General features: G+C 45.6%; 1 protein-coding gene across 12 annotated transcripts in view; it reads left to right on the plus strand.

Annotated features, from left to right (window-relative positions):
- The window catches only part of st3gal3a (ST3 beta-galactoside alpha-2,3-sialyltransferase 3a), a 739,645-nt gene that overhangs the window by 28,148 nt on the left and 691,345 nt on the right, over nt 1-20,152 (plus strand). Inside the window, exon 1 of one of the 12 annotated variants that reach the window (XM_070886700.1) lies at nt 19,859-20,012. The exons of the other annotated variants lie outside the window; for them this stretch is intronic. The gene's annotated coding sequence lies outside the window, so the exon portion shown is untranslated. Of the gene's footprint in view, nt 1-19,858; nt 20,013-20,152 lie in introns of those variants that run through there. 12 annotated transcript variants of the gene reach the window in all.

Genomic DNA, 20,152 nt, shown 5'->3' on the forward strand with positions numbered 1-20,152 from the left:
GGGGTTATGGGGAGCGAGTGGGGAAGTGGAGCTGAGTCCATAATCAGATCAGCCATATGGCCTACTCCTGTTCCTATTTTTTATGTTCTTATTGGAATGGGTGAGAAGCCGATCTGAAAACCCATTTTTACCGCCCACGCCGGAAGTAATGCCCATTTTTGGGTGATATTCACAAAAGTGTAAAATCTAGCCCATGATCTGATAGCCATTACAGAAACGTGATTGCAAGGTGACCAACAAGCTGGGAACTGAATATTCAGGGGTATTTGACATTTGGGAAAGATAGGCAGAAAGGAAAAGGAGGTGGGGTAGTTCTGTTAATAAAGGATGAGCAGTAGTGAGAAATAATATTAGCGCAGAAGATCAAGATGTAGAATCAGCTAGGGTGTAGATAAGAAATATTAAGGGAAAGAAGTCACTGGTGGGAGTAGACTATCGGCCCCCTAACAGTAGCTAATATATAGGACAGAGTATAAATCAAGAAATAATGGAGGCTTGTAAGAAAGGTACATCAATAATCATGGGTGATTTTACTCTTCTTATGGATAGGACAAACCAAATTGGCAAAGATAGCCTTGAGGACGAGTTCAGAGTGTATTCAGATGATTTTGTAGAACAATATGTTGTGGAACCAACCAGGCTATTTTAGATTTGGTAATGTGTAATGAGATAGGATTAATTAATGATCTCATAGTAAAGGATCCTCCAGGGAAGAATAATTATAGCATGGTAGAATTTCAAATTCAGTTTGAGGATGAGAAACTTGGCTCTCAAACTAGTGTCCTGAACTTAAATAAAGGCAATTACAAAGGTATGAAGACAGAGTTGGCTAAAGTAAACTTGGAAAATAGATTAAAGGGTAAGACGGAAAAAAAGCAGTGGCAAACATTTAAAGAGATAATTCTCAGCATAGATATATTCTAGTGAAAAAAAAGACTCTGAGAAGGATGGACCATTCATGGCTAACTAAGGAAGTTAAGGATGGTATCAAATTGAAAACAAAGGCATGCAATGTTGTGAAGATTAGTGGTAGGACAGAGGATTGGAAAATTTTTAGAAACCAGCAAAGGACGACTTAAAAAAAATAATAAAGACAGAGAAGATAGATTGAGCGTAAACTCGCAAGAAATATAAAAACAGACAGTAAGAGCTTCTACAGGTATATAAAAAGGAAGAGAGTGGCTAAAGTAAATGTTGGTCCTCTAATTACTTGCTGTACTTGCATGCTAACTTTGTGTTTCATGTACAAGGACCTCCAGATCCGGTCCCTCTCCATTTAAAAAATAATTTGCTTTTTTATTCTTCCTATCAAAGTGGATAACCTCACATTTTCCCACATTATAATCCATCTGCCAAATTTTTGCCCACTCCAGGATGAGACTGGGGAATTAATAATGGGAAACAGGGAAATGACAGAGACTTTGAACAAAAATTTTGTATCGGTCTTCACGGTAGAAGACACTAAAAGCATCCCAATAATAATAGCTAATCAAGGGGCTATAGGAAGGGGGGAACTTAAAACAATCATTATCACTTGAGAACAAATATTAGGCAAACTAATGGGACTAATGGTGGACAAGTCCCCTGGTCCTGATTGGGTGCATTTTAGGGTCTTAAAAGAAGTGGCTGCAGAGATAGTGGATGCATTGGTTGTAATCTCCCAAAATTCCCTGGATTCTGGACAGGTTCCAGTGGATTGGAAAACCGCAAATGTAACACCCCTATTCAAGAAAGGAGGAAGACAGAAAGAAGGAAACTATAGATCAGTTAGCATAACATCTTGGAAAATACTGGAATCCATTATTAAGGAAGTAGTAGCAGGACATTTAGAAAATCATAATACAATCAATCAGAGTCAGCATGGTTTTATGAAAGGGAAATCATGTTTGACAAATTTGCTAGAGTTCTTTGAGGATTTAATGAGCAAGGTGGCTAAAAGGGAACCAGTAGATGTAGTGCATTTGGATTTCCAGAAGGCATTCGATAGGTTACTGCACAAGATAAGAGCTCACTGGGTTGGGGATAATATATTAGCATGGATAGAGGATTGGCTAATTAACAGAAAACAGAGAGTCGGGATGAATGGGCCATTTTCAGGTTGCCAAATTGTAACTACTGGGGTGTCACAGGGATCAATGCTGGGGCCTCAATTATTTACAATCTATATTAATGACTTGGATGAAGGGGAAATTGGCCAGGAGTTTGCAGAGACGCTGCCATGGTAGCGTGCAGACTGTGTTAGCAACCTGGGCCGTTGCGCAACCATCGATGACATCATCGCCACACGCGCCGACTCCTCACCGCCCCGCCCCGATCGCTTAACGCCCCGCGGGGGAAATTGCTGCGGGGCGTTAAGCGATCGGGGTGGGGCGGTGCGAAACTGGGAGACAACTGCTCTCGGGGCGCTCCTGAAAGGGGAGGGTGCCAGTGCCCTGGGCCGCCATCTTTTTTTGGCGGTTGACTCCAGTCGGCTCAATGATGGCGGCCCTAGTGTGTTCCAGGCAGCCATCGTGCAGCCCAGCATTCCATCTCGGGCTGGGCTGCTGCCCCAGTCATACGCTGTCTTGGTGGCTTAATGGAGGCCATCAGAGGCCTTGCAGAGTGTGCAGCGGCCTTCCCCTTTAATTGAAGGGAAGGGGCATTGCACTACGTGGAGTATCCACATATCACTTTCCTCAGTACCACCCCGGGTTACCGCCCAAAAGGAAGTGGAGCGTGCGAGATTGCGCGCCGCTTCCTTTGAGGGGCAGTAAGGCCAATTCCACGGCGCAGGCGGGACGTCCACACCGGATGCTAAAAGTCCCGGCCCCAGAAGGTTACCGTCTCCAATCGGGATGCAGGGCAATATTGCCACTACAGTCTTTAATAAAATGGAGCTTTTCTGTTGATGCAAAGAGGGCAATTTCTATTGCATCATTGCAAAAAAATTACCTGAAATACATTTTGTGATCGAGATCTTATAAGAACATAAGAAATAGGAACAGGAATCGGCCATATGGCCCCTCTAGCCTGCTCCGCCATTCAATAAGATCATGACTGATCTGATCATGGACTCCGGTCCACTCCCTGCCCACTCCCCATAACCCCTTAACCCCTTATTGTTTAAGAAACTGTCTTTCTGTTTTAAATTTATTCAATGTCCCAGCTTCCACAGCTCTCTGAGGCGGCAAATTCCACAGATTTACAACCCTCAGAGAAGAAATTTCTCCTCATCTCAGTTTTAAATGGGCGACCCCTTATTTTAAGATTATGCCCTCTAGTTCTAGTCTCCCCCATCAGTGGAAACATCCTCTCTGCATCCACCTTGTCAAGCCCCCTCATAATCTTATACGTTTCGATAAGATCACCTCACATTCTTCTGAATTCCAATGAGTAGAGGCCCAACCTACTCAATCTTTCCTCATAAGTCAACCCCCTCATCTCCAGAATCAACCGAGTGAACCTTCTCTGAAGTGCCTCCAAAGCAAGTATATCCTTTCGTAAATATGGAAATCAAAACTACATGCAGTATTCCAGGTGTGGCCTCACCAATACCTTGTCCAGCTGTAGCAAGACTTTCCCGCTTTTGTACGCTATTCCCTTTGCAATAAAGGCCAAGATTCCATTGGCCTTCCTGATCACTTGCTGTACCTGCATACTATCCTTTTGTGTTTCATGCACAAGTACCCCCAGGTCTCGCTGTACTGCGGCACTTTGCAATCTTCTCCATTTAAATAATAACTTGCTCTTTGATTTTTTTTTCTGCCAAAGTGCATGACCTCACACTTGCCAACATTATACTCCATCTGCCAAATTTTTTCCTACTCGCCTTAGCCTGTCTATGTTCTTTTGCAGATTTTTTGTCCTCCTCACGCATTGCTTTTCCACACATCTTTGTATCGTCAGCAAACTTGGCTACATTACACTCAGTCCCTTCTTCCAAGTCGTTAATATAGATTGTAAATAGTTGGGGTCCCAACACTGATCCCTGCAGCACCCCACTAGTTACTGATTACCAACTCGAGAATAAACCATTTATTCTGACTCTCTGTTTTCTGTTAGTTAGCCAATCCTCTATCCATGCTAATATATTACCCCCAACCCCGAGAACTTTTATCTTGTGCAGTAACCTTTTATGTGGCACCTTGTTAAATGCCTTTTGGAAGTCCAACTACACCACATCCACTGGTTCCCCTTTATCTACCCTGTTCGTTATATCCTCAAAGAACTCCAGCAAATTTATCAAACATGACTTCCCCTTCATTTCATGCTGACTTTGCTTGACCAAATTTTGCTTTTCCAAATGTCCTGCTACTGCTTCTTTAATAATGGACTCCAACATTTTCACAACCACAGATGTTAGGCTAACTGGTCTATAGTTTCCTGCTTTTTGTCTGCCTCCTTTATCTCTTCCAATTTATTATGGCGTATTTAATTTGTGGAACATTGTGCATCCCATTTTATCAATGTCTTAGTTTTTAGCAGCTCACTTTCTGTGATCACTGTGGCAAAAATACAGCATGGAGCAAAACAATTCAGTAGATGACTATATGAGATTTACAACTGATAACTGCTCCCGGAAGTGGAGATGTCCACTTTGAAATAGATTTTTTGTGTGTGAATTAAATAGTAAAGATAAATTACTGAGAGATTTTGGAATATCATATATTATCAGAGAATGAGTATCTGTTTTAAAATAATTTGTTTAGAGGTCATAACTAAGATTCTAAGCGAATACCCGTTTATTCACAGAAGACTGCAATGGTTTATATCAAAAATCAACCTTTGTAAGTGACTTTTTAAATCTTGAAACCCTTTAAAAGAAACTTTCTTTTAAAGGATTAAATTAAACCGGTTCGCGCAGGACTATTTAAACAGAAGAACCCATTGACTGTTAAGCTTGTACAGAGACACTTTTCACCAGTGTATAAAAGATTAATTAAATGATGAGAGACGGGAGCACAAAGGAGAAATGCAACTCTCTGAAATGGTTGGTTTCCGCAATAAGCGACTGACTAAAGCCAAACAGTCATGGGAGCATAAAGAAGTTATTTTCTGTGTCTCTCTGGGACAGGTTAGCTATGCACATGCTGTATAAAGGATCACTTGTACTCAGCTGCTTCTGTCGGTCAGCCAACAGCTTGGTTGGGGGGAGACTATTCCTTGTCCTTGGCCCATGCAGGCAGTGATTCAAGTTTCACAAGCACTGAACCTACTTGGTTAACTTTCCCTCGACCCAGCTATCTCACCCTTGCAGATATTTTTAAATACAAAAATATACTTTGTAAAATATTTCTTATTGTGTGATTAAAAACGTTGTATTTATTTTTTTTTTAAATCAGTTCTTGGCTATCAAAGTGAAGGATATCAGTACCAGGGCAGGAAAATTTTTTTACTTATTTGAACACAATATAAGTATCAAGAATTCTCTGATCGGATATGACATGGTAAATCTTCCACAAGCACCTGATCCCAAACTTTGACAGGCATTCATAGAGCGCATCATCAATATATGTCATGTCTGTTTTCCACAGAGCCATGTTTGTAGCTTTTGACTGAAGGAAATTGCAGTTTAGTATCAAATTATGGTATGCATTTGTAGACACCAGGAATTAATCCAAATTCATCACATAGGACTACGGCCGACAAAAGTAAACTTTCATCCCATCAATCAGGGACTGATTGAAATCCAGGTCCCAGAAATACACATTTTTAAAATCACCATCACCCAGTCCCATTCTGAAATGCTTTCGGTGTTTTGCAAACCCAACAGAAAGTCTTAGTTTCTGAATTTGGCATGAAATCTGTTTACGCCACATTCTGATCTCCAGATTCACTGAATGAGAGTTTTGTCAGATTAGCTCATTTGAAAGCTAGTTTAGGAATAGAAAACTAAATGCAATGATAGATGGGGGGAAAAGCTGTGCCTGGGGAACAGGCAGTGGGTAATGGAGTTTGACAGGGGTCTGGGCTCCTACTTATATTACATGATAGCAAGATAATTATGAATAACAAGGTCATTTGGCCCAGTTTAGTTCATTCATCCTGAATGATGCTATATTTATTTCTCAAATCATTTCAGGGTTTTTGCCTCCACTACTCCGACCCGGATGATCATTATATATGTTGGTTGTAAAGAACTTCCTGACATTGGTCCAAATTAGCCTTTTGCAAGTATTGCGTCATCTTGTCCTACCCTCACGATTTAGTTTGAAGTAATTTTCCAGATCTCCCTCTTCCATACAGTTTATTATCGTGTGTGTATCTACCTCATAAGAACATAACATAAGAACATAAGAATTAGGAACAGGAGTAGGCCATCTCGCCCCTCGAGCCTGCTCCGCCATTTAATAAGATCATGGCTGATCTGGCCGTGGACTCGGCTCCACTTACCCGCCCGCTCCCTGTAACCCTTAATTCCCTTATTGATTAAAAATCTATCCATCTGTGACTTGAATACATTCAATGAGCTAGCCTCAACTGCTTCCTTGGGCAGAGAATTCCACAGATTCACAACCCTCTAGGAGAAGAAATTCCTTCTCAACTCGGTTTTAAATTGGCTCCCCCGTATTTTGAGGTTGAGCCCCTTAGTTCTAGTCTCCCCGACCAGTGGAAACAACCTCTTTGCCTCTATCTTGTCTATCCCTTTCATTATTTTAAATGTTTCTATAAGATCATCCCTCATCCTTCTGAACTCCAACGAGTAAAGACCCAGTCTACTCAATCTATCATCATAAGGTAACCCCCTCATCTCCGGAATCAGCCTAGTGAATCATCTCTGTACCCCCTCCAAAGCTTATGTAAGGTGGCCAAAACTGCATGCAGTACTCCAGGTGCGGCCTCACCAATACCCTGTACAGTTGCAGAAGGACCTCCCTGCTTTTGTACTCCATCCCTCTCGCAATGAAGGCCAACATTCCATTCGCCTTCCTGATTACCTGCTGCACCTGCAAACTAACGTTTTGGGATTCATGCACAAGGACCCCCAGGTCCCTCTGCACCGCAGCATGTTGTAATTTCTCCCCATTCAAATAATATTCCCTTTTACTGTTTTTTTTTTCCCAAGATGGATGACCTCACACTTTCCGACATTGTATTTCATCTGCCAAACCTTAGCCCTTCGCTTAACCTATCTAAATCTCTTTGCAGCCTTTCTGTGTCCTCTACACAACCCGCTTTCCCACTAATCTTTGTGTCATCTGCAAATTTTGTTACACTACACTCTGTCCCCTCTTCCAGGTCATCTATGTATATTGTAAACAGTTGTGGTCCCAGCACCGATCCCTGTGACACACCACTAACCACCGATTTCCAACCCGAAAAGGACCCATTTATCCCGACTCTGCTTTCTGTTCGCCAGCCAATTCTCTATCAATGCTAATACATTTCCTCTGACTCCGCGTACCCTTATCTTCTGCAGTAACCTTTTGTGTGGCACCTTATCGAATGCCTTTTGAACACCTAAATATACCACATCCATCGGTACACCTCTATCCACCATGCTCGTTATATCCTCAAAGAATTCCAGTAAATTAGTTAAACATGATTTCCCCTTCATGAATCCATGCTGCGTCTGCTTGATTGCACTATTCCTATCTAGATGTCCCGCTATTTCTTCCTTAAGCCTCTCAAGCACCCACTGTGGGGATGCTACATCTTCTGAGCCAGGAAGTGCTTTTGTGGTGATGATGTAATAGAATTAATCACAGATGCCACGATGACTGTGCTGATGCTTAAAGAGAGTGACTGCTGCCAATAAACCAGAAGTTGCTGCCAACGCAGGAAGCTGTGTTGCTTTAAGTAATATCGCATAAATCTGTAGAATGTTTTAATAACAATGTGTAAGAATATCGCGGGTTGGTTTAAGTATTAACTTATAATAATTTTGAGGAAAGAGTTGTGGAGATTTATTTGTTCGGCGCATGAGTTACATGTGAAGAGAAGGAGAAGAAAATTGGTAAAAATGGGCAGTTGCTGAGTTTTGCTGGCGCAGATTTTCTTTTCCTGACACGGTTCGGTTTGGCGGTAGCGATGCTATTGACCCACTCAGTGCAAAAGTGGGGCCTGTCGGTTCTTGTTAGGGGCTTGAGGCCTACTCCAGGTGTTTACATAAGTGTTATGTATGGAGAACTGAACACTGAGAGCTCAAAATAAAGTGTGACCTTACTCTCTCAATGCAGGTCTCCAGAGTGCCTCTCCAACCTGTGAGGCCTCCTTAAATACCTGTGCTCCCAAGGGATTATGGGATCCCTTTGAACTCCAGGGGATGAGCCCTCTGATGGCTGTACAGAGTAAATACAAGTTTACATATATAACAACACTCCCCCGCCAAAGTCAATAGCGTAACTATTTACAATGTGAGTCGATCTGGGACCCTCCTTGCCCTGGTTGATCGTCTCGGTGTGAAAGGTGGTATTGTTGAATCATTTGTTGGGCCCTCGCTGGGCTACTGTGCAGCTGGCCTTGCTGGGCTTCCTGGTGTGTTGGGCCCTGATGGGCTGCTGTGGATGATCGGTTCTGCTTCATGTTGGGGGATCAAAAAAGATGGGGTCCAAGGTGGGTTGCTCAGGATAGTCTGTGAATTGAGTTTGATTTGGTCCAAGTGTTTCCGGTGAATGAGTCCATTTGAAAGTTTGATCCAAAACACCCTGCTCCCCTCTTTGGCTACGACAGTGCCGGGAAGCCACTTGGGACCTTGTCCATAATTCAATACAAATACAGGATCATTGATTTGAATCTCGCGTGACACATTTGCGCTATCATGGTATGTACTTTGTTGAAGCCGCCTGCTCTCTACCTGTTCATGAAGATCAGGCTGAACTCGCGAGAGCCTTGTCTTCAATGCTCTTTTCATGAGCAGTTCAGCAGGTGGGATCTCAGTGAGCGAGTGGGGTCTCGTGCGGTAGCTAAGCAGGACTCTGGATAGGTGAGTCTGCAGTGAGTCTTCAGTTACCCTCTTCAAGCCTTGCTTGATGGTTTGCACTGCTCTCTCTGCCTGACCATTGGACGCTGGTTTAAACGGGGCAGATGTGACATGTTTGATCCCGTTACGGGTCATGAATTCTTTGAACTCAGCACTGGTAAAACATGGCACGTTGTCGCTCACCAGGACATCGGGTAAGCCGTGAATGGCAAACATGGCTCGCATGCTTTCAGTAGCGGACGTGCTAGCCGACATTATCTCACATTCAATCCACTGGGAATACGCGTCTACAACTACAAAGAACATTTTACCCAAGAATGGGCCTGCATAGTCGACGTGTACCCTAGACCACGGTTTGGAGGGCTAAGACCATAAACTTAGCGGCGCCTCCCTGGGTGCATTGCTTAACTGCGAGCATGTATTACATCTGTGAACGCAGGACTCTAAGTCCGCATTGATACCGGGCCATCACACGTGGGATCTGGCTATCGCTTTCATCATTACGATGCCTGGGTGGGTACTGTGGAGCTCATTGATGAAGGTGTCTCTGCCCTTCTTGGGGACCACTACTCGATTGCCTCCCAGAAGGCAATCTGCCTGTATAGACATTTCATCTTTGCACCGCTGGAACGGCTTTATCTCTTCTTGCATTTCCATTGGGACACTGGACCAGCTCCCGTGAAGCACACAGCTTTTGACTAGGGATAATAAGGGATCCTGGCTTGTCCAGGTTTTGATCTGCCGGGCAATGATGGGTGATTGCTCACTCTAAAATGCTTCCATGACCATGGCTAGATCTGCGGGCTGCGCCATTTCCACCCCCGTGGTGGGCTATGGCAGCCTACTGAGCATCGGCGCAGTTTTCTGTGGCGGATGGCGTAGTTGTATGCAGACAACGTGAGCACCCATCTCTGGATGCGGGCCAGTGCGTTGGTATTTATCCCTTTACTCTCGGAAAACAGGGATATAAGTGGCTTATGGTCAGTTTCCAATTCGAATTTTAGCCCAAACAGGCATTGATGCATTTTCTTTACCCCATAGACACACGCTAACGCTTCTTTCTCAATCATGCTGTAGGCTCTCTCGGCCTTAGACAGATTCCTGGATGCTTAAGCAACTGGTTGCAGTTTCCCGAAATCATTAGCTTGTTGCAATACACACCCGACGCCATATGACGACTCATCACATACTAGTAACAAACGCTTACATGGATCATACAATACAAACAATTTGTTTGAGCATAACAATTTTCTCGCTTTTACAAAGACATTTTCTTGGCTTTTGCCCCAAACCCCTTCATCCGCTTTTCGTAGTAAGACATGCAGTGGTTCTAGCAGTGTGCTGAGACCCGGTAAGAAGTTACCAAAGTAGTTCAGGAGTCCCAGAAATGACCGCAGCTCCGTCACGTTCTGTGGCCTCGGAAGGTTCTCATTTGCCTCAGTCTTCGCGTTGGTGGGCCTGATGCCGTCTGCCGCAATCCTCCTTCCCAGGAACTCCACTTCAGGCGTCAGGAAAATGCACTTTGAGCGTTTTAACCTTAGTCCCACACGGTTGAGTCGACTAAGAACCTCATCCAGGTTCTGCAGATGCTCGACTGTGTTCCGACCTGTGACCAAGATGTTGTCCTGGAAGACCACGGTGTGGGGGACTGACTTCAGTAAGCTTTCCATGTTTGTCTGGAATATCCGCCGCTGATTGGATTCTAAACGGGCATCTGTTATTTAAAAAAAAAAAGACCTTTGTGCATGTTGATGCAGGTGAGGGCTTTCGATGATTCTTCCATTTCTTGCTTTATGTAGGCTGAAGTCAGATCCAGCTTCGTGAACGTCTTTCCTCCCGCCAGCGTTGCAAAGAGGTCGTCGGCCTTGGTTGTAGGTGTTGTTTCTGCAGGGAGAAATGATAGTTACTTTGTAATCGCCACAGATTCTGACGGTGCCAGCTCCCTTGAGAGCTGGGACGATAGGACTGGCCCACTCGTTGAACTCGATCGGTGAAATGATGCCCTCTCTTTGCAGCCGGTCTAGCTCGATCTCTACCCTTTCTCTCATCATGTACGGTACTGCTCTTGCCTTGTAATTAGGTGGATCTGCACTTTTTGCTCCCTGGTTCGAATAGCGAAGGAAATTTGTTTAAGACCTGGGCACACGGAGTGTCATCAGCGGGCAATAGCGCTTGGACGTCATCCCAGTTCCAGCGTATCTTTCCCAGCCAGCTCCTGCCGAGCAGCGTGGGACCATCGCCCGGTACCACCCAGAGTGGTAACTTGTGCACCGCTCCATCGTAGGAGACCTTTACGGTAGCACTGCCGATTACAGGAAACAGTTCTTTTGTGTAAGCTCTTAGTTTCGTGCGAGCTGGAATCAAGACTGGCCTTGAGGCCTTGTTGCACCCCAGTCTTTCGAAAGTCTTTTTGCCCCATGATGGACTGGCTCGCGTCCATGTCCTGCTCCATTGACGCCAGGAGTCCATTTAGTTAAACATTCAGCATTATCGGGGGACAATTCATGGTGAATGTGTGCACCCCATGTACCTCTGCCTCCTCGATCTAAGGTTCTGTGGATCTCTCCTCTGCAATGTGGTGGTTTGTAGGTTTAACAGGATTTTCAGTTCACCTGCACACTTGTTGGAGGTGTCCCATTGTTCCACAGCCCTTGCAAATGTACCCTTTGAATCGGCATGAATGGAAACGATGATCACCCCCGCAGCGCCAACAAGGTGTTAATGGCCTTGCATTCATCGCCCTTGATGGTGGACTCTGAGACATCTGCAGATGTGCAGCTGCAGGTATGTGTGACCTGCCCTGTACGTTACGATTCGAAAACATCACTTTGTTCACAGTACTTGTAGCAACACTTGTGTGCTGAGAGATTTGCTTCGTATTGTCACTGGTGGCAATGAACGCCTGGGCTATCGCTATGGCCTTACGCAAGGTTGGGGTCTCTACAATCAAAAGTTTGTGAAGTATGGTTTCGTGGCCAGTGCCAAGTATGAAAAAGTCTCTGAGCATGTGCTCCAAATGTCCTTCAAATTCGCAATGTCCTGCAAGGCGTCTTAGCTCGGCAACATAACTCGCCACTTCCTGGCCTTCAGACCTTTTGTAGGTGTAGAACCGGTACCTCGCCATCAGAACGCATTCCTTCAGGTTCAAATGCTCTCGGACCAGTGTGCACAAATTGTTGTACGATTTCTCCGTGGGTTTCGCTGGAGTGGGCAGATTCTTCATGAGGCCATACATTGGTGCCCCACAGACGGTGAGGAGGATCGCCCCCCAACGTTCTCTTCCCCATCTAGCTCGTTGGCCACGAATTATTGGTCAAGTCACTCCACAAAAGATTCTTAATCATCTCCCTCCAAGAATTTCTCCAGGATGCCCACTGTTCTCTGCATCTTTGGGTTCGCTATCTGTATCTCGTCGCCAGTTATGTATGGCAAAAGAGCCAGACTGAACACTGACCTCAAAGTAAAGTGTGACCTGAGTCCTTTATTGCAGGTCTCCAGAGTGCCTCTCCAACCTGTGAAGCCTCCTTAAATACCTGTGCTCCCAAGGGATTATGGGATCCCTTGGGACTTCAGGGGATGAGCCCTCTGGTGACTGTACAGAGTAAATACAAGTCCACATATATATGAGGCACCATGTTACTTTGAAGCAGAGTCAACATGGTTTTATGAAAAGGAAAACATGTTTGAGAAACTCAGGGGGTAGTTTTAAAATGGGTGAGGGGGTTGGAGTGGGTGCAGGTGGAGGGTTAAATTGGCAAAAAATTGAAGTGTGTCAGGAAGCCGACTCCAACCCTCCCATTTCTGGGTTTTACTGAGGCAGGACAAGGGGAAGGCAGCCAGGAGGTGGGTTGGCATTTTAAATAAGGCTGGAAGCCTCAGGTTTAACTGCTTTGCAGATTTTGCTGCGGTCGGCCGGATTTCCCGCGCGCGGCCAGCTGCGGGGATCATTCCTTGTGCTCTTGGAGGCGCAAGAGTGCTTTCTCCCCAGCCGGATTAGAACCCTAACCCCCCCGGATCGGACCCTCACACTGCCCCCCGGGGTTGGGGGATCACACCTACCTGTCATGCAGCCTCCTCCGCAGTGTTCCCCGCCCGACTGTAAGCCAAGCCTGTCAATCAGGCTAACTTCTAAGTCATCATCATCATAGGCAGTCCCTCGGAATCGAGGAAGACTTGCTTCCACTCTGAACATGAGTTCTTAGGTGGCTGTGCAGTCCAGTACGAGAACCAGTCTCTGTCACAGGTGAGACAGATCGTCATTGACGGAAGGGCTGGGTGGGATTGGTTTGCCGCACACTCTTTCCGCTGCCTGCGCTTGATTGCTGCATGCTGGTGAGTCTGTCCTCCCAGGGCATTTGTAGGATCTTGCGGAGATATCATTGGTGGTATTTCTCCAGCGACTTGAGGTGTCTACTGTACATGGTCCATGTCTCTGAGCCATACAGGAGGGCAGGTATTACTACAACCCTGTAGACCATGAGCTTGGTGGCAGTTTTGAGGGCCTGGTCTGCAAACACTCTTTTTCTCAGGTGGCCGAAGGCTGCACTGGTACACTGGAGGCAGTGTTGGATCTCGTCGTCAATGCCTGCTCTTGTTGATAGGAGGCTCCCGAGATATGGCAAGTGGTCCACGGTGTCCAGGGCCACGCCGTGGATCTTGATAACTGGGGGACAGTGCTGTGCGGTGAGGACAGGCTGGTGGAGGACCTTTGTCTTACTGATGATTAGTGTAAGGCCCATGCTTTCATACGCCTCAGTAAATACGTCGACTATGTCCTGGAGTTCAGCCTCTGTGTGTGCGCAGACGCAGGCGTCGTCCGCGCACTGTAGCTCAATGACAGAGGTTGGAGTGGTCTTGGATCTGGCCTGGAGACAGCGAAGGTTGAACAAGTTCCCACTAGTTGTGTAGTTTAGTTCCACTCCAGCAGGGAACTTGTCGTCTGAGGTGGAGCATGGCGGCGAGGAAGCTTGAGAAGAGGGTTGGGGCGATGGCACAGCCCTGCTTGACCCTGGTCCGGACGTGGATTGGATCTGTGATGGATCCATTGGTAAGGATAACGGGCTGCATGTCGTCGTGGAGCAGGCGGAGGATGGTGATGTACTATTGGGGACATCTGAAACGGAGGAGGACGCTCCATAGATCCTTGCGGTTGACAGTGTCAAAGGCCTTTGTAAGGTCGAAGAAGGCCATGTATATATAAGGCTTGGCACTGTTCCCTGCATTTTTTCTGCAGCTGTTGCGCTGCAAAAATCCGGTCGAAATCCCCACTGTGACTCCGGGAGGAGCTCCTCGGCCACAGGAAGAAGACGGTTGAGGAGGACTCTAGTGACGACTTTCCCAGTGGCTAATAGCAGGGAGATTCCTCTGTAGTTGCCACAGTCGGACTTGTCCCCTTTTTTAAAGATGATCACGATCACTGTGTCTCTGAGATCTCCCGGCATGCTCTCCTCACTTGAGATGAGAGAGATGAGATCATGTATTCGCGCCAGCAGTGCCTCTCCGCCATACTTCAGTGCCTCAGCAGGGATTCCACCTGCTGTAGCCTTGTTTTTAAGCTGTCTTATGGCTTTTTCTACCTCGTGCAGTGTTGGGATCTTACTGAGGTGGTGGCATGCTGCGGAATAGAGTCGAAAACACTCGAGTCAAAGGCAGAGTCTCGATTGAGGAGGTCTTCGAAGTGCTCCTTCCAACAGACCCTGACTGCCTCGATGAGTGTTTCCCCATTCTTGGCCAGCGGTCGGGTGTGGCCTTGGGTGTTTGGATTGTATGTGGCCTTGACTGTGATGAAGAATCCTCACACATCATGGCTGTTGGCCGTTGCTGTATTTCCTGTGCTTTCTCCATCCACCACCTCTGTTTTTTAGGTCCCGGGTTTTTTGTTGGACCTCAGCCTTGAGCCGACTGTAATGCTGCTTTGCTGCTCCCGAGTTGGGTTGCTGTTTAAGGATCCGAAATGCCCTGCGCTTGCGATCTATAAGCTCTTGGATCTCCTGATCATTCTCATCAAACCAGCCCTGGTGTTTCCTGGTTGAGTAACCGAGTGTCTCTTTGCAGGCACTGGTTATGGAGGCCTGGAGAGCAGACCAAGCATTGTGGGCATTCTGCATCCCGGGGTCATCAAGGCACGCCAGCTTAGCTGTGAAACGCTGACTGTATAGGGCCCTCTTAGCTGGGTCCTTAAGTGCCCCGGCATTGACTTTTTTGCAGCACTGCTTCTGCTGCCCCCTTCGCTTTGAGGCTATGTTGATGTCAATGATGGATCGGATTAGGCGGTGGTCCGCTCCTGTCATGGCGTGGGTGATGCGCTCAACCTTGCGATCCCTGGCTTGGACGATGACATAGTCGAGCAGGTGCCAGTGTTTGGAGCGAGGGTGTTACCACAATACCTTGTATTTGTCCCTCTGGCGGAACAAGATGTTGGTGATGACACAAACTTAGCTTCTAAGTGGGGAACCTGTCGCTGACAGAAGACACACACTGTGGAGTTAAATCTCCCAGATTTCCGGTTTCCCGTGTGTTATTGGACACTCCCCACCCTCCCAGCCTATTCCCAGCTCATCAGGAAATAAAAATTCCCCTCTCAGTCACTGTGCATTGTTGCAGTGACATCGGACCACTGTAACATATCTGCATTTTGTCTCTGTGCCACCACTGATAGAAACCGCCTTTATTCAATGCAGCTAGATTATGATGCTGCCTATTTTGTTTGCTTTTGAAATCAATTTTAGAGTAGGAAAAATGCTGGCAGTTGTACTCCCTAGTGAATGCATTGAGGAAATCTGTTCCTGAGCTTTTGGTAAATTCTGCTTCCTTTTTAGATTCTAAATAGTCCATTTGCTAAATCTGGAGAAGTGGAAGTGTTGTAGTGATAATCAGTCCTGTTGGCTTTATGTAAAGCAGAAATGATGGCCGGTAGCCCACAGGATAAAACTGTGAACAGAGTTGGAAACAATATTATTGCAGTTGTTTAGGATCGATGCTGTGTCTACCAGTCACACCTTTAGAATGTGTTGCAGTCGTATTTGTCTGTGAAGATGCATATTACTTGGACTTTACTGGTACATGTTTCTAATTCTTTGCATGAAAACAAGTTCAAGGGATGCTTTAATTGGGATTGGATGGTCTAGATGCTCTAACACTTTGCAGGATGCCCTGATTGGAATTAAATCAGCCAACTGCTTTGGTAACTCCAGAGATTGGGTGCTCTGATTTGGCTCTAATGGTCCAGCAGTTCTGGTGGAAATTTATTAACTTAAAACATGGTTACAGTGTTCAGAATTTAATATTCAGCATTCTGTGAGACTGTTGTCAGTTCCCAGTTCCTTTCACTACTTGGTGGTGGAGACAGTATCATTTATGATATGTAGAGTGTTGCTATGGCTACAGATTGGGCTTAACATCTTGCGCAGCTGAAATTAGTACTATTAACTCAGAACAATGATTGCTTTGAGCAGGGATTTTCAATGGTAGATGCTTTTAAAATTTTACTCATAGAAGATGCTGAAAACTTTGTATTTAATAGATAATATGCTGGCAGGATAATTTGTTTTCCATGTTAATTTTCTACCCTCCATTTCTCTCTTGAAGCTGTTTGGTTCCATGTGTGTTGGTTGGTTCCTCGCCAACACTGACCAAGTGGCTATCCATGTGTCAGTCTTAAGTGATTGTTTGTTGCTTATTAACCCATAGAACTGTCATAGTTGAATCTAATCCTGTTCCTCGCTAATGTTCACACACATGTACTTCCAGTAGGGGATGTTGATTGACATTTGGAGCAAGGATCCTGGCAGTTTTCTCTTTCTCTCTCTCCCTATCTCAGCCTCCCCAGCACAGGGAATTGCAGCCAATTGTAGGAAACCCAATGCCCCTCCAGCTGAGCTCGGTGAACTCGGCACAGACCGGATATTTCTACAACAGTAACTTGCATTTATATAGCATTTTAACATAGTAAAATATCCAAGGTGCTTCATATAGGCATAATAAGAGGTGATCAAAATCCTTGGCCTTAAAGGAGATGAGGTAGGTGGAGATATGGGGACTGGATGAGAGAATTCCAGAGCGTGAGGTGTAGGTGGCTGATGGCATGGCCGCCAATAGTGAAATGAAGGATTGAGGGTGCACTAAAAGTGGTGGAGGAGGTGAGATGTAGGGCTGGAGGAAGTTCCATAGAAAGGGAGGGGTGAAGCATAAGGGAGAGAATGTTAATTTGGAGGCATTGGAGAACCAGAAGCCAATATAGAATGTGCAGCAGGGTTAAAGTGTATGGAGGGTAGGAAACCATCCAGCAGAGCATTGGAATAGACGAGTCTGGATGTGACAAAAGCATGGATGAGGGTTTCAGCAGCAGATTGGTTAGCGGGCAGGAGCAAATGTGGATAAGGCAATGGAGGTGGAAGTAGACGGGCGGTCTTTGTGTCGGAGAGCATATAGGGTCGAATAGGATGCTGAGGTTACACAACAGTCTGGTTCAGCCTGAGTCAATGGCTGGTGAGATGGATGGAATCGGTGGAATGGTACAAAGTTTGTTGTGGGGACCTGAAGGTGATGGCTTCGGTCTTCCCAGTACATAACTGGAAGGAATTTCAGCTCATGCAGGATGTTGGACAAACAGTCTGACAATACAGAGGCAGAAGAGGGATCGAGAGAGGTGGTGGAGAGGTAGCGCTGGGTGTTGTAACATTTTAAATTTCCACTGGAAGGCATAGACTGAGACAGATGCTCTGAATACAATGGGGGTGAAATTCGATTAGGCCCGAAAATGGGCATGGGCAGCGTGATGCGAGCTATGCCCGTTCAGAAAGCGCAGGCAGCACATCAATTTGGTACTGCCTGCTAATTATCATGATTGTAGCGCACAGCCTAACGACGAACGCGCTGTTGACAGGCTTTGCGCTCAGCAGGGGGCCCATGGTGTGTTCATAATGCTGGAGCGAGGCTGGATTTACTTAAAGCTAGCTTGCTGCTTTTAAGCAGTCTCTAGCTCTTAAAGCTGAATGGCCTTCTGCAACAACAAAAAAAATCTTTCAGAACTAGGCAGTCTGCAGCTCTTAAAGCTGAACTGTCTTCTACACACAAAATTGCTCAAGGTGCTTCAGCACTAACATAACTGATTCAACAGGCCAGGGAAAGGCCACCCCGGGTCTTGGATGCAGAACTTTGTGCAGGGGGTCAACATTGGAAGAGGGGTCCTCTACCCACAGAGTCCAGGAGTCCCTCCAGAAAGAAGGATGTGGGACCAGATTACCAAGGCCAACACTGCCAGCAGTGTCACCCCAGGACCTGGCTCTAGTTCATGACCTCAGATGCGTGGTCATGGTCAGTGAATGCATCTTCAAAAGCCGTCTCCTACCAACTGCACCACTAGGCGCTCGCACTGTTCAATGCACGACCCCACCCCCACCCACACAATCAATTATCGACCAACAATCTCAACCAAACACCTCAGATTTCTAACCTCACCTCACCCCGTAAGAGAATGCAAAAGGGTGATGAGTTAATTTTTTGATGTAATGTTGGATGCATATATGGATAAAGTTGGATTGGAAAGTTTGCTTTGTGGTGGCTTTTTTTCAGCATTGTGGCCAAGGTGACATTGTGATGGTCAGCAATAGAGGGACAAATATTGAAAGGGGAATTGGGGTTGTGTTCACCAGTACCGCAGGCGCAAAAGACGATCCCGGATATCGTGGCCAGAAAGAGGCTGTCTGGGTTGCCTCCTTCCTTCTGCTTTTTTCCTCATGCTTCCTTCTTTGAGCAGCTTGTCCCCTTTTCTGCCTCTGCATCCCCATGTGATGTTACAGCCTAAAGGGGACTGTAACTGGAGCGCCCAAGTTTTGAGGGGGCGGGGGGGGGGGTGGTGGGCTCTCGTTGCAGACTTAACGTTTCAGGTTGATTCTGTTTCTCTCTCCACCGATGTTCCCTGGCTTGCTGAGTATTTCCAGCATTTCCTGTTATTTCAGATTTCCATCATCCACAGTATTTTGCTTTTGTTGTAGCATGTTTTGGCCATTGAGTCCGAGATAAGTAGTGCTAAATTATTGTGTAATATTTTTAAATGGTTTAGCTTTAATATTTGACTCAGACTTGTGTTAATTTGCAGAACCATTTTTGAGTGTGAATTTCCTGATTGGACTCCCAACAGTCTGACTGCTGTACTGACAGTGTGTGACATGTTCCTATTAGGACATGGGTTGAAAGGTTGGCTAGCTTTGATATAAGCACTGATAGTGCCACAGAGTACCACATGTGCAGTATATCTATCAACACTAGAGGATTGGGAAACTTTTAAAAGCCAGCAAAGAATGACACAAAAAATGATAGAGAGGGAAGATAGATTATGAAAGTAAACTAGCACGGAATATTAAAACAGAGAGTAAGAATTTCTACAGGTACATAAAAAGGAAAAGAGTGGCTAAAGTAAATGTTGATCCCCTAGAGGATGAGACAGGGGAATTAATAATGGAGAACAGGGAAATGGCAGAGACATTGAACAAATATATTGTATCGGCCTTCACGGTAGAAGCCACTAAAAAATCCCAATAGTGGATAATCAAGGGGCTATAGGGAGGGAATCACTATCACTAATGAAGTAGTACTCAGTAAAATAATGGGACTAAAGGTGGACAAGTCCCCGGGACCTGATGGCTTACATCCTAAGGTCTTAAAAGAAGTGGCTGCAGAGATAGTGGATGCATTGGTTGTAATCTACCAAAATTCCGTGGATTCTGGGGCGGTTCCAGCGGATTGGAAAATCGCAAATGTAACACCCCTATTTAAAAAAAAAAGGAGGCAGACAAAAAGCAGGAAACTATAGACAAGTTAGCCTAACATCTGTCATTGGGAAAATGCTGAAATCCATTTATTAAGGAAGCAGTAGTGGGACATTTGGAAAAACATAATTCAATCAAGCAGAGTCAGCATGGTTTTGTGAAAGTGAAATCATGTTTGACAGGTACTCCGAGCTAACGAAGGGTGGTCGTGGAAAGCCCCCTCCAAAGGAGTACAAGAGGATATGGGACGAGATCGGGGAGGCTGTATCCTCCAAAAGTACCATGGTATGTACCGGGGAAGGTGCCATAAGAGGTGGAACGTCCTAGTGAGGGTCGCAAGAGTAAGTAATGATTTTATTTTGGGAAGAGAATCAACAAAGTGTTTTTTGTGTGCGTGTGTGTGTGAGATCTCGTGTGTGTGTGTGTGTGTGTGTGTGTGTGTGTGTGTACGATGTTAAATGGATTGAAGATTTTTACTTTA

Source organism: Pristiophorus japonicus, chromosome 8, assembly GCF_044704955.1.
Source record: "Pristiophorus japonicus isolate sPriJap1 chromosome 8, sPriJap1.hap1, whole genome shotgun sequence".
Lineage (NCBI taxonomy): Eukaryota > Metazoa > Chordata > Chondrichthyes > Pristiophoridae > Pristiophorus > Pristiophorus japonicus.